This window comes from Manis pentadactyla, chromosome 8, assembly GCF_030020395.1.
Source record: "Manis pentadactyla isolate mManPen7 chromosome 8, mManPen7.hap1, whole genome shotgun sequence".
NCBI classification, from domain to species: domain Eukaryota; kingdom Metazoa; phylum Chordata; class Mammalia; order Pholidota; family Manidae; genus Manis; species Manis pentadactyla.
The window spans coordinates 98,852,361-98,866,602 of record NC_080026.1 but is presented as its reverse complement, the minus strand read 5'-3'; the positions used below and the strand labels follow the sequence as shown (position 1 = coordinate 98,866,602).

At 37.3% G+C, this 14,242-nt stretch overlaps 1 long non-coding RNA gene across 1 annotated transcript; it reads right to left on the bottom strand.

The window, feature by feature from the left end:
• Positions 1–305: 305 nt before the first annotated feature.
• On the bottom strand, positions 306–10,531 carry LOC118933904 (uncharacterized). Its single transcript, XR_005033277.2, has 3 exons — positions 10,263–10,531; positions 2,290–2,378; positions 306–1,102 (listed from the first exon to the last, which is right to left on the bottom strand). It is a non-coding gene; the product is annotated as an uncharacterized LOC118933904 (long non-coding RNA).
• Positions 10,532–14,242: the final 3,711 nt, after the last annotated feature.

Here is a 14,242-nt window from a genome sequence, read left to right as displayed (position 1 = left end):
CACATTTGATTTTAAAAACTTCTATTTTTATGAGATTCAAGAAACACAGACAACCCCAAGCAGGATAAATATATGCACCACACACACACATCTCGCTAAGCACATATAGTAAAATTTCAAGGGAAAGTTTGAAAGCACAAAGAGGAAAACATATTTTATAGTTTTACATATAGTGAAATAATAATGTAAATTAACATTGACTTCTTAGAAACAATGAAGACCAAGAAACAATAGAATGTCATCTTTAAAGTGCTGAAATCAAGAAGTATATCCAGGGAAAATATCCTTTAAAAGTGAGGGTAAAATTTTTGGGCAAACAAAACCTGAAAAATTTGTCCACAGCAGACCTGCACTCTGAATACTAATGGATGTTCTTCAGACTAAAATAAAATGATACCACCTTGAAATTCAGGTCTCCAGGAATCTAAAACATAGTAGTGCAAGATGTGTATCTATCACAATGCTCTTTGCAAAAGCAAAAAACTGGCAACATGCTAAGTGATGAAGAAAAAGGGTCATTTAATTTCATTCAGAACCTATTCAAGTAAAACTATAGAGACATTTAAAATGAAATTAAAGCTCTAAATGACATAAGAAAATGTTCATGATATCTTACACTTTTTATCTCCTTTATTTGATAATTTCTCAGCAAATTGTGTGAAATCTTCCACTATGATTGTTCGCATATGTGTATGTTGTCATAGCTGGATGCACGAGTTCATGATTTTTATATAGTCTTGATTAATTGCTGCTTCTATCTGTAGTCATTGTATTTATAATCATGTTTTATATTAACTTACATGCTATTAATATTGTCAAGTACATACTAGTTTTCTTTTGGTGATATTTTCCTGATTACTCTTTTTCTTCAAATAGTTGTATTTAAATTCGCTGCATTACTTTTAAGGCATTTGCTTATAATTGAGTGTTCTTTTGTTATTCAAACAGTCACTCTTAAAATAAGTACATTTAGTTTATCTGTACTTACCTTGACTCCTGAGGTATGTGTCTCTGTTTAACATCTTGCATTGCCATTTTTTTTCCATCTCTTTTTCTTGCGTCTTATTTACATTGTTCCCTATTTTCTGTTCATCCTTCTTTCCTCAATGAAAATTATAAATTTAAAAATTATAATCATGCATATTTGTTTTTAACATTTTAAGAACGGAAATACAATTTTAAATTATTTTTATATCTATTTCCTGAATATGGAAGCAAATTATCATGCTTAAACTATCCATAACAGATTATCTACCCACCTCCTGTCAAACACTCAGTTTGATGTAATAGAACTCCTAAACACAAAAAGAAAACTTCAACACCCTTAAAATGTATCTATATGATGCAAATTAACTATCCTAACCTCAGTAAAATAATAGACAAATGTAAGTTTGGAAATGAACATTCCCGACTTCAACATTTGAATCAGAGAAGAAACCACAAAGAAATGTATGACTTATTCAGAATCTCAGGAGAAATAATGCAAGGAAAAGCTTGTGAGATGAAGTTAAAGTATTACTCAGAGGTAAACTTATGTCCTTATATAAAGCTATTTTAAAACAAAAAGATATGGAAAATAAAAGAGATAATCTTGCAACTATGTGAGACAGACAAAACAAATTTTGAGCTTACATCAAAGTAAGTGAAATGAACAAAAGAAAGTTAGAAGCAGAAAATAGAAAAACAAAGAAGTGATAGTAAACACAAAAAACTGACACACTTTTTTAAAAAAGTGTGAATACATGTTTATATAGAAAATAAGTTCATGTGAAACTATTGTAAGATTGTGTATCAATGATACTTTAACAGAAAAAAAGAAAATCAGTACATGTGATGTATATGGTTAACTTATTTACTTATATATCTTATTTACTTATAAAAACTATGCAAGCACAGTTCTTTATAAAGAAAATGCTATGTATTCTGTCATATTACCATTGAAATATTAAATATGTAAATAATACATTTAGATATTAAATATGTAATATATAATGCCATATACTTATTAAATGAAATCAATACATATATCAAGAAATCTTAATTTTTATGTATATTAAGCCAGGCGAGGATAATTCCATATTAGGACATTTCTCTATGTAAATCATAAGAATAAAAGAGTGGAGAAGGTGATATGGTCATTTTAATAAACACAGAAAAGGAATTTAATAAATTTTAACACTCATTCTGGATTTTAAAAAGGGGAAAGTTATTACCAAAATGCAAAATGAAGAAATCTTTCCTTAATTTGATAACATATTATTTATAAAAAATCTTCTGAAAACAACTTACTTAATGATAAAACTTTAGAAACCTTTCAAGTTAGAAGCAAATTTAGGATTCTTGCTATCACTGCTTCTCTTTCACATTTTATTGGCTTCCTAATCAACACAATAAGAGAAGAAAAAGAAACAAAATATAAGAATTGGGAAGAAGGAGCAAACTGTTCTGAGAATATTATTTCATGCATTAAAGAATTTAAGAAGACCTACAACAAAGTATTGGAAATTGTAAGACTGTCATATAGAAGATCAATAAAAAAATTAGTAGCATTTCTATATGCTAGCAATAACCAATTCAAAAATAGTCTAAAAAATATACAACTTAAAAAAAATACAATTAAAAAAACATTCCCAACAGCAACAAATGTTTAGAACATCATGGATAAAAGAAATATAAATTTTACTAATGTACATGAAAGTACCTAAATAAATGGAGAGATATACTGGGTTTATTCATGAGAAGTTTCAATACTGGCAATTTTTCATTTTCTCTAAATTAATGTACAAATTGCATGCAATTTCAATTAAAATGTGTGAGGTGAAACAACTTCTATTACTGCTGGAAAGCACGTGGCAAATAAAATGATCAAGGATGCTTGCTGTAAGCCTTCTTTCAAATCCCAAGGCAGACCCCGGTCCACAAACACTGCCTTGGATGGAAGCACTGAGTTTTCAGGGGGCGTGATAACATTTTCAATTATAAAGGAACTGCAGTGCAACAAGATTTTAATATTTTTCAGATTTGGCATTACCCACAACCTCACTCTTCCTCAGTCATTGGGTTACTGAGAGTTACTTTGATGAAATGCTGATAGCCCTTTGACTTCTGTTAAGTTTCTATATTTTGCGTAAACAAATCGGGAGTTTACAGCACCTGTGCATGGTCTCCCTTCCTCCCTCAGCCTGTCACCCCATCTGAAATAATGCAAAATTGCAACAGGGATCTTTCATGGAACTTAAAAAAATATAACAAAAGTAAGCCAATTTTGAAAATAAAATGAGGGGGAATGTGCCTGTAGAGTAATAAGTCTTATTAAAATGATAACTGTAAAGACACTGTAGCATTTGTGCACAGACAGAAAAATTAACCATTGGTCAGAGTAGCTCAGTAGTAGAAGCGCAAATAAACATAGGAAGTTGGTGTGTGGCAGGTGCACCAATAAAGAACAGTGGGGAAAGGACTGACTACCAAGTAAATGAGGTTGAGGTAACTGGTTAGTTACATGGAAACAAATAAAATCAGGTCCTTACCTCATACTTTATATTTTTTCCCCAGAAAATTAAAGGTATGAAAATGAAAACTTCAAAAATTTTAGGTAAACGTTTAGAAAAATATTTTTACAAGATTGTAAAAGGATATCCTAAATAAGACACATAAAGCATAGATCATAAAGAAAAAGATTGATACATTTCACTACATTAGTATCTTATGTTTAACCAAAGTCCTCTTTAAAAAAGCGAAAAGACAATCCACAAACAGGAAGAAGATACTTGTAACATATATAATTGACAATATTACAGGCATTCAGAATATACAGTGTACTCCTACATGCCAATAAGAAAAAGCTACTCAACCTGACTGAGGTGACAATAGGCAATTTAAAGAGGAGGAAACAGGGTGACCAATTCCTATAAAAAGATAGGCAACTTTATGAATAATCAGGAAAATGAAAAATTAGAATTGAGATAATTCACAATCATCAGACTTAGAAGTTTGATGAAATGAAGTGTTGGCAAGAAACAAAGAAATAAATGACCCATGTACACTGCTAATGGGAACCAAATTACGTTAATGACTTTGAAAAGTATTTTGGCAGTTCACTTGTAAGTGTACTCACCAGATAAACTCTCACATATGCGTGCAAGCAGATGTGTTCAAGAATAGCTATTGAAGCATTGTTTGTAATAACAAATTAAACATGTCCTAAAATCTATCAGTAAATAAGAATAAATCTGGTGTAACTCCACAGTGGGACATTATACAGCAGATGAAATGAATCAACCACAACCAAATGTGTCAGTATGGAAAAATTGTTAAAGTGCTTAGTTTGCAGAATTATCCATACAATGGGATGCAATTAATGTAAAATGTTACAACACATAAAACCATAATATGAATTTTATGGATACATGTATATGCATTAAAATTTCAAAAATATACATGGGACAGATACACAAAACATTCTGATAATGTTATCTGTAGTTTGGGAAGGAGAGAGACTAGGATTTGGGTGGGGTACCAAGGGAGTTTCAGTTGTGACCAGAATGTCTTAAATCCTTAAAAAAGATTTAAAGTAAAAACAGCTAAAAGTTAAAATTTATTAAATATTTATAGTAGGTACATAAATGTTCATTGTATTATACTTTCTACTTTTTGGAATTCTTTCTAAATTTTCATAATAATAAGAAATATGAAAAGCAAAAGTGAACTGTAAAACTTTATACTCTGATCTGCTTTCATTTAAAATTTTAAGAAGTGACAGTGTATATGCACGTGTGTTATTAGTTTGCTAGGACTGCCATAGCAGATTCCACAGTCTGAGTAACTTAAACAACAGAAATTAATTTTCACACATCCCTGGAAACTACATGTCCAAGATCAAGGTGCCAGCAGACATTTTTCTTCTGAGGCCATCTTCTCCCTGTGTTTTCATGTAGCCTTTTCTCTGTGTGTGTCTATGTCCTAATCTCCTTGTCGTGTAAGGAAACCAGTTGTACTGGGTTGGTACCCACCCTAAGACCTTGTTTAACGTTAATTACCTTGGTAAAGGCCCTATCTCCAAATACAGTCACATTCTCAGGTACTGGGGATTAGGGCTTCAACATAGGGGTTTGGGTGGGACACAGTTCAGCCCTTAACTCTGTGTGTGTGCAGACAATGCTTTCCCTTCTTCTCATCTCTCCAGTTCAGAATTCCAGCCCTGATGCAATTCATCAGCTCAAGCTTGTCTAGTTTCTTTCTCCTGTGAAGCCAGGTCATATACATTCTTTTGAGCAACCCATTTTTTCCCCACCCATGCTACCTCCAAACACCTCAGTTCCATGAATGGGTACCTCTCAGGAATTTTAGGATCTTCTTTTCTTCCTTTGAAACATGAACTTGTAACCCCTCAGACTGAGTCCTACCAAACAACTCTACCATGCGAGGACTGTAGAGAGCTAATAGATCGCACTGCTGGTTTACTTCATATTGTTTGTATAATGTGGGTCTTCTTGCAAGATTTTTTTTATGGTCAGTGTTCATGCCTAACAAAAGCAAATACATGATAATGGCATGTAAGAAGTAAGACTCTAAACTTCATAAACATGAAGAAGTTCATTTTAAAAAAAAGTCAAATTAAAAATGATCCTATCACAACACCGTAAACAAGAAAAGCTCTTTGCATCTAGCTGCAAACTTTCTATTCTACTTCAACCCAGTGTCTTATTCATTCTGCACCCCTCCACACTGGAAATGAAAGCAAATTCACGTCAGTGACCTGAAGTGGCCCAAACTCATTTAGAGACTGAGTGCATTATTCATGACGATGACATCTCTAAAAAGTGGTTTAAAAACTGAGGTCAGCCTGTGGTGCCTATGTCTAAACTCAAATGGATAAAACAGAGGTGAGCCCATTTTTGGCAAGACTTACTATTGTACACATCTGGAGAGAAGTCAGGTCAAATTATGGTCCCTGACACTGAAGTGCTATGAAACAGATCAGCTCTGTGTACCACACTGGAGCAGTAAAAAAAGTTCCAATCTTCAGGAGGAAATCAAGGGTGGGAGGATTTCAACTTGAAATTCCTGACCCCAGCTATTGAAAATCCACTTCACCAGCAATTATTTGCAGAGTATAGATAGGGTACCAATCCCTGTCCTTCATACTTGGGGTGCCATTAATGACCTGAGAAAGACTGGAGGAAAATGTAATATGCATGCCTGCAACCACCCTCAGCTGTCTTCCAGGATTATTAAGTCCCTATCTCTGTAAACTCCTATTTGTTCCTTTAAAAATTGTTAAGGCAGAAATGCCAGCATGTCAATATCAGAGTAATATCCTAATCATATATTATTCCTTCCAAGAGGCTGGAGAAAGGCAATGTGCATCCTCCAGTGAGGCCAATACTAATCGCAGAGCTAGTGCCAAGCCTGTGGAGATTTCCCGGAGGACCTCATCATTTTATCAGATGTTGCAGCTTCTTGGTCTCAACATGCTCTCCTGAGCAGATTCCTTCCCTCCACAGCCACCACCATTCTGGGAAAAGAGATTTCTATAAAATCTGCTCAAGATGGGGCTGGCCTGGTTCAGGGGTCCATGGTAGCAGTGAACTAAGAAAACAGGGAGATATAGAGGCCCTCCCCTCCCCTTAGGACAGTAACTTGACTCCGACTGGCATCTGGAGCAGTACTTGGGAGTTCATGGTGATTACTTGACTTGGGCACTTAAGCGAAATGACCTGGCTGCCAATAGCCCACATGTCACTCCTCCTTACACAGCTTTTGGTCATCTTGATTCTCTGGATGCAGAGCTGTGATGGGCTTCGGAAACCTGAGCATGCTCACATACATGTGCACAAACACACAGACACACATTTAGAAGGGAATTTACTGATGCAGTTTGTCACTCTGCTTCTGCAATCCTGCTTAGCCAGATCAAGATACGTAACTTTTACAATCATGCAACGTGTAAGATTTTGCACTACTGCCTGCCTCCTGCACATGGATTGTTTAGGAAGGGTGAGCCTGTCACTTCTCCATCATCTACAAAACAAGAAAAGCCTCTCAGCTTTGCTCATTCTGGCCCTGCAAGTCTAGAGAAGTGCACTGATTTATCCACTCATGATAAGTACAATTAAGCATCACGATGGCAGAGCATGTCAAGTAGTGTCAGGATGCCAGCCAAGTGTTGAGAAGCCACTGCAGCATGTTGGTTGACCTGGCCTGAGGTCACCAGAAACCAAAGCTTTCTCTACCAACTGAGACCAAAGGCAGAAAGGATGATAGAGGATGGACCCCCCCCTATAGAACACAATATTGGCTGCAGGGCCAAAGAATCCTGGTCCCTGGGGGGAGGGTAGAACTCTTCCCAGCTCTAAAACTCTATGGTTGTGATTCAGTTACCTTAGACTTGCTAGCCAAAAAAAAAATTAAATGTTCTCTGAAATGGCATTGAATTGACCTGGCCAGAGATTAAAATGTTCTTTCTATCCTTTATTCTCCCAGATGTCACTACACTGTCTCAGCCCACACTTCTAAGCACCAAGATGGACGGCAAGGTGCTGTTAAATATCTTGCCAACTACAGACTTCTGTGAAGGTTGCAGGGTTGGGAGAGGGCAATTGTTTTCTGAAGTACAGTTGTCACTCTCTGTTAATAGATGCCTCTGACCTTTCTCTGACAAAGGTTCTTTGCTGGATTCCACATTGAGCAACCAGAATGATTTAAAATTTAAGCTCTGACAACAGGGAACAGTCCATTTGAGTGAGCAAAACACCACACTTTGTTTCTTTCAAAGCCTTTGCCTGTCATGGAAGCGCTGAGGATGACAAGAAAGGGGGGTGAAAAATCACATGAGGGCCACTCAGCGCATGCTGTGCTTGCTAACTAAAGAGCTTCACGCTCAAAACTACAATTCAAGTACTTCTAAAAATCAGCTAAAGCACCAAGTCTTCTTTTGCCTCAGGGATAAGTAACTAAAAATAATGAATAAATATTGGTGTATGCCTCTCTATCACTAGACCTAGCCTAACCTCCCGGTATAGACTCCCCCCTCCATTAAAACTGATCGTTCAGTTCATCCCCAGTTGATGTCTTGGTTCCATTCCTGTTTCATCTGCCTTCTACCAGCTTTCCCACCGCGTCATGTGCACTGATAGCCCACTATTCCTTCAACTATTGGTACTAATCAAAAACTCTCCTGGAAAATTGTCCTTAGCTGTTATTAGGCTAGAATCTTCTGTTTCTGCATTAACTCATCAAGCTTGCCTTTTCTCTAGAAGCAATAAAAATTCAGTAGCAAAGTGCTGATTTAATATGGGGCCTTCCTAGTTGAAGACACTGTATTAGGTCCAAGGGGAAGCAAAGAAGGTTCAACCATAAGCTTTACCCTCTGGCACTTCTGGTCCTGTGGCGCAGAGACAGCCGAGCTGGGGGCTGATAGAAGACACCACTGAAGGCTAAGGAGACAGCTTCCGAACGGAAGCTGGAGAGCAGGACCAAAGACAAGAAAATCTTAATACTGAAATTCCTTCAATTTACAGATGCCCCAACTGAGGCCCAAAAGGTAAAATGATTTGCTATTATCAAAGGTCAGCAGATTCAGGAGGGTATAATACTAAATAGGAGCTAATAATAATGACCACAAACATTTCAGGAGCCCTTGTTAAGAGTCAGGCCCGGTGTTAACAGATTTACATGCACTTACTCATGTCATCCTCACCACAACCCAAGAAGTTGGCCCTCTTGTTTTTCTCCATGTTTACCAATGCAGAAATTGAGAAATCAGATGACATTTCAAAGGTCACAGAGTTAGAGTAAGCCAGGCTGAGTACCCAGGGGCTGGGCCACCAGTCTGTCTACCCTTGGCCCTCTATTCTTGATCTAACTTCTTTCAAGAAAGAAGAAAAATTATAACCAAAATGAAGTTAAAACTCCTTTTCTGTGTTCATGATTTCCTTGCTTTTTGTGAATCCTGACCCTGGTCTCTTCTGGTTCAGGCCTCCAGGTGTCATTTAAAGCATCAACCACAGACAGGATCTTTCACTAAAAGGCCTTGATTGTCTTACTTGTAAAATGAGAGAATTGGATTAGATAATCTCAGAGGTCCCCTCTGGTTCTTACAGTCTATGATTCTATGATTCCAAACAAAGATTGGCATCCTCAAAGACTGTAAATTTCAACTCTTTTCATAAACCCTAAAGAGGAAGGAGAGGAAAGAAGAATTGATTGCATGCTTGTGCAAATTTAAGTAATAGAGAACAGAGATGCTACCCTTGTGAATTCCTGGGTGATATGCATGACTTGGAAAAAAGAAGAAAAGTATTTCATGCAATACCATAGGGCACCCGTAGCTCAGCCTTTCTTCCTGAAATGAAAATACAACTGAGGTTTTCAAGTTACTTTGTTGATGTATTATCCTGTTCCCACTCATCATTCTCATATGATTCAACAAACATTACAGAGAAATTTTTCTGCTTAAATTCCTTCCTGCAACAGAAGTAAATATCTTACTTTTATCAAATACATTTCTTAAAGATAAAATACAGTTCTACAATACTGTTTCAGATAGATTTGCCATAAGTCAGATACCCTCGTTCAAATAATGGACTATGAACATAATCCATCTTGGGTAGTCAGGAAGTACAGAACTTGGTCTTATTAAGGTGCTCTGTTACGAGGCTCAGGCACTGATACAATGGATTGTTTTTCAACTGGGCTGTGGCTGCCACCATAAGTCTTTGGCTTGAATGAAAAGACAATTAAGAAAGGAAGTTGGAACAAGAAACTCAAACAAAATACTCTTCTTTCCCAGTGCTAACATAATTAAAATGGTGTTTAAATGCCAGTTGGCTAAAACTAAATAAAAATGTGCAATTAAGGACACAAGTGAGACTAACTATATCCCTCTCCTACTAGTGCCATTTGATTCTTACTTTTCTTTCCTGCAGAAATTTCTTCTAAGGTATAGTAACCGTTGCATGTGGGCAAAGGTTGCATATCCCAATTCCCCATTTCATAACCCTTAGCTACTCTATAGCTGGTTGACCCTGAAGGGCAAATGTACTTCCTGCCACTTTGTATAGGGACCTTTAGCCTGGTGTGTTCAAAACCCATAGTACAACTTACTTTCTTATACAGCCATGGGGAGAAAGCTTTAGTCTTTCAGGAAGGGAAAAGATTATACTCCATCAAGGACTAGATTAGCAATCTATTGCTATCTAGTGGTAGCACAGTACCACAAAACTTAGTGGTTTAAAGAGAATACAGAATCATTAACTCACAGTTTTAGGTGGTCAGGAATCTGAATGTGGCTTACCTGGGCTGCTGACTTGAGGTTCTCTCACAAGGCTGCAGTCAAGATTTACTTGAAGTGGAACTGGCTTCCTATCTCACTCAGTGGCTGTTGCCAGTCTTCATGCCTTTTGGACTGAGGGCATCAGTTCCTTGCTGGCTGTTGACTGGAGGCCACCCTCAGTTCTTTGCCACTTGGCTTCTCCAATGCGGTAGCTTGTTTCATCCACCAGTCTGTCGGGGAGTCTGCTAGCGGGAAAAAGTCACAATCTTTTGTAATGTAATTATAGAATTGATATCACATCACCTTACCATATTCTATTGGTTAGAAGTAGGTCAGTTGTGCGCACATAAGGGGAGAAGATTACACAAGGGCGTGAATACCAGGATGTGGGGATCATGAGTATACATTTTAGAAGTCATCTACCACAAGGACAAATGGGGTTCCAAGACTTGATCAATCCCCATATGATAATTAGAGGCCAGGGTCCCAATTTTTACAGCAAAATCATAGTTCTAGGAAGAATATAATTGTTAGTTATAGGTGTCCACCCCAATTTCCACTACCAACTACACATATGTGATCTACATACCTACTACTTAAAAATGGAATCTTTCCCTATACAGTAGTTAAAGTGATACTATTGTATTATTTTTTTCAGAATTTATAATAGTAACTCTTATAGTTTAGTTGTTGTTGATACTACTCTGACCTAAGTATATAAAACTGTTCTGTATCTACCATTAAATCCCTGTGGCAGCTTGGACAAGTCACTTTCCCACATTGGGACTAAATTACCTGAAAAGCAAGAAGATTGCATTAGATGAGGACTAAGCTCCCTACAACTTTGCCATTATATGATTTTATTCTGGGCACATTGAAAGAAGTGCTTATTAAAACCTCATTGAATTTCTTTCGGTTGTTATGGCCTGCTGACTGCACCCAGTGTCTATCTTTATGGTTCTGATCTAAGCAACAGAAACTGACTCTAACAACCTTAAGCTCCAGATAACAGTTTGAGGGAGGAGGGACTTTATTACATGAAAAATGGGGCAGAATGGCTTCCATAGGAAGGGAGGGGACAAGGTCCCTCCAGGGCTTGCAGCAGTGGGTCCCCCTCTCTGGGATCCCCCTATATTGACGTATGGCTCCAAACATCTTATATTCCTAGACATCTTCTATGAATAAGCCAGTATTTAAATTCATAGAGATATTCTGATTAGCTTCACTTGGATTATAATCCTACGTCCACATTTTGGGGCCAGAATTTTAGGATTGCCAGCCTCATCAAAACCAGAGGTGATATGTGGGGAGCATTTCCCCAAAAGAGATGATGTTGAATTAAAACAATTGCCATCACTACTTCCGGCCAAAAGGATGCCTGGGACAATGCACATTTGTGGAGGATACATGAGGAGTGTGTTATCCACTCAAGTTGATTTCCTTATAGCCTTATTTATGGATCAAATTAGGCACAGATAATATCAAGGTTAGCCAAATTAGCTTTGTTCTAAGAATGCCTGCATCAATCAGTATACTTAGTGGCTACATGTATTGAACAGAAATGTAAGCCCCATGAGGGCAGGAATCTTTGGTTAACTGATGCATCACAAGTGTCCGGAACAGGGCATGGCACATAGTTGACCCTCAATAGATACTTGTTGAATAAACGCATTGAATGCACACTGCTGGCACAAATGTACATTGGTACAAGTGAACCATATCTCACACAGAGGTTAGATTCTAAAGTCCATTCTAAAGTCCATGTGTATTGTAAAAATTACCACATGATGAATATCATGGATGGGGGGGACCTGTGAACCACACTGAAATTTGCATTTTAAACTCCTACATAACTGTAACAGGATTTTTTCTCTCTGGAATTTCTTTTTTTTTGAGTGCCATAAAGAGTGATTCCTTTGCATTTAGTGGCCGTGATGTATGAAAATGCCTATCACTAGACATTTCATGATAGGCCTCAGGAACCCAGAAGGACTGAGCATGAGCAGGTTCGTTTGCTCCATCTAGTGCTTCCTCCAAGAAATAAACTTGCACCTGTGTGCCTTTTTGGAAGGTATCAATATTCTTAAAGATGTTCACACCATTGGACCCCGTATGACTACAACTTGGAAATTATCATAAAAAATAATCAGAGCTATATAGGGATGTATATTGCTGTTATTTCTAATAGCAGAATTCAGATATTAAAATGTAAAATAGTCAGGGAAAAGTTAAATAAGCACTTTCTGTATACATAATTCAATACTCTGCAGCTTTTAAAACTCTTGCTTGTTGATAGTAAAATGTTACTACACCCATTTTACCAGTGGGGAAGCTTAAAGTTAGAGAGATTCAGTTCTTGTACCTTAAAGTGTCATGTAACCTCTATGCTTATAATTGGCCTCTGGTCATTTGGTCCAATTCTAATTAGTGAGTCTTCTCAGTACTGCCCCAAGGGGTCCTCTCACATGCTTGCTACTTTCAGTGGGTGCTGTGATAGGCAAAATAAAGACACCCCCCAACCCAAAGATGTCCATATCATAATCTACAACTTATAAATATGTTATTTTACATGGCCAAGGAGAATTAATGTTGTAGATGGGTTTGAGGTTGCAAATAAGATGACCTTAAATAGGGAGATTTTTCCTGGATTCTCTGGGCCCAGTGTAATCACAAGAGTCCTTAAAATGAGAGAGGACGTAGAAGGAGAGAGGCTGAGGGATATGTGACTGGGGAAGAATGGTCAAAGAACATGGAACGCTGCTGGCTTTGAGGATGGAGGGAGAGGGCCACCAGCCGTGGAATGCAGGCAGCGCGTGGAGGCTGGCAGAGGAAAGGAACCAGATTCGCCCTTAGAGCCTCCAGGGGAGACGCTGCTCTGCTGACACTGACTTTGGTTCAGTGAGACCCATTTTGGGCTTTTGACCTCCAGAACGCTAAGCTAAACATTTGTATTGTCTCAGTCACTAAGTATGTGGTAACTGCTGAGAACAAACAGGAAACCAATACATATGGGCAGCTTGCCGTGTCTCAAAATCACTTCCACATTTCAGATCTTACAATGTGATGGAGTGGACTAAATATTTAGGATAGACTAAATATTATGGACCAGGATAAACCTGAAAGACAGACTTTGCAATACACTCCTGATGTCTCACCTCAAATCTTAATGTAAAATCACATTCTAATTCATCGAAATTATATAACAGATCCTACCACATTGTTTTGCAATATAGGCTGACAATATATGTCTTGCAGTATATGAGGGGTAATCCCAGTTTAGATTACCCCTCAAATGTGGTGGTACATAGTGCCTTGAATTCATCTTTCTTAAATTTCTTAGACACAGATCTAGTGAGTAATTAAATTTATTTGAGTAAGTGAACAGGCTATAATTGGTGAAGTTGAAGACCTATTCAAAAGCTTATTCATACCGAGAAGCCTGGGTTCTTGGTAAGGATTTAATAAAGAGTGTTTTCCTCTTACATGGTTTACCAGCCTTGAATTGTTAGAGAGGAAATAAAGGAGTCATCAAGTTATATGCTTAGATATTAATCATTAGACTTCATACTTGGTCATAGTTATTTTATTTATTACCATTTTATGCATCAAGTGCAATATTCAGCAGCACACACTAGACAGTTACATATATTCTGGAACTTACAACCTATGAAAAGTAGGTTTGGTTTCTCTGTATGCCCTTTGTTTACTTGTGTGAGCCAGAAGATGCATTTCTAATTATGTTGGGACAGCACCCAAAGATGTGACTGTTGTTAAAAGATCACAAATTAAATGGCAAGAACTAAAGGCAACCCGGAGTTTTTGAGAGCAATCTTGGAGCTTGGAGAATTCATAAACCAAGTAAACCTTCTGACATAACTATAAAATGTGGTATAAACCCTAGAAAAAAATGGCCATCTTGAAAGGGTAACAGCACTTTTATGAGAATTCCAACCGCACCATGGCAAC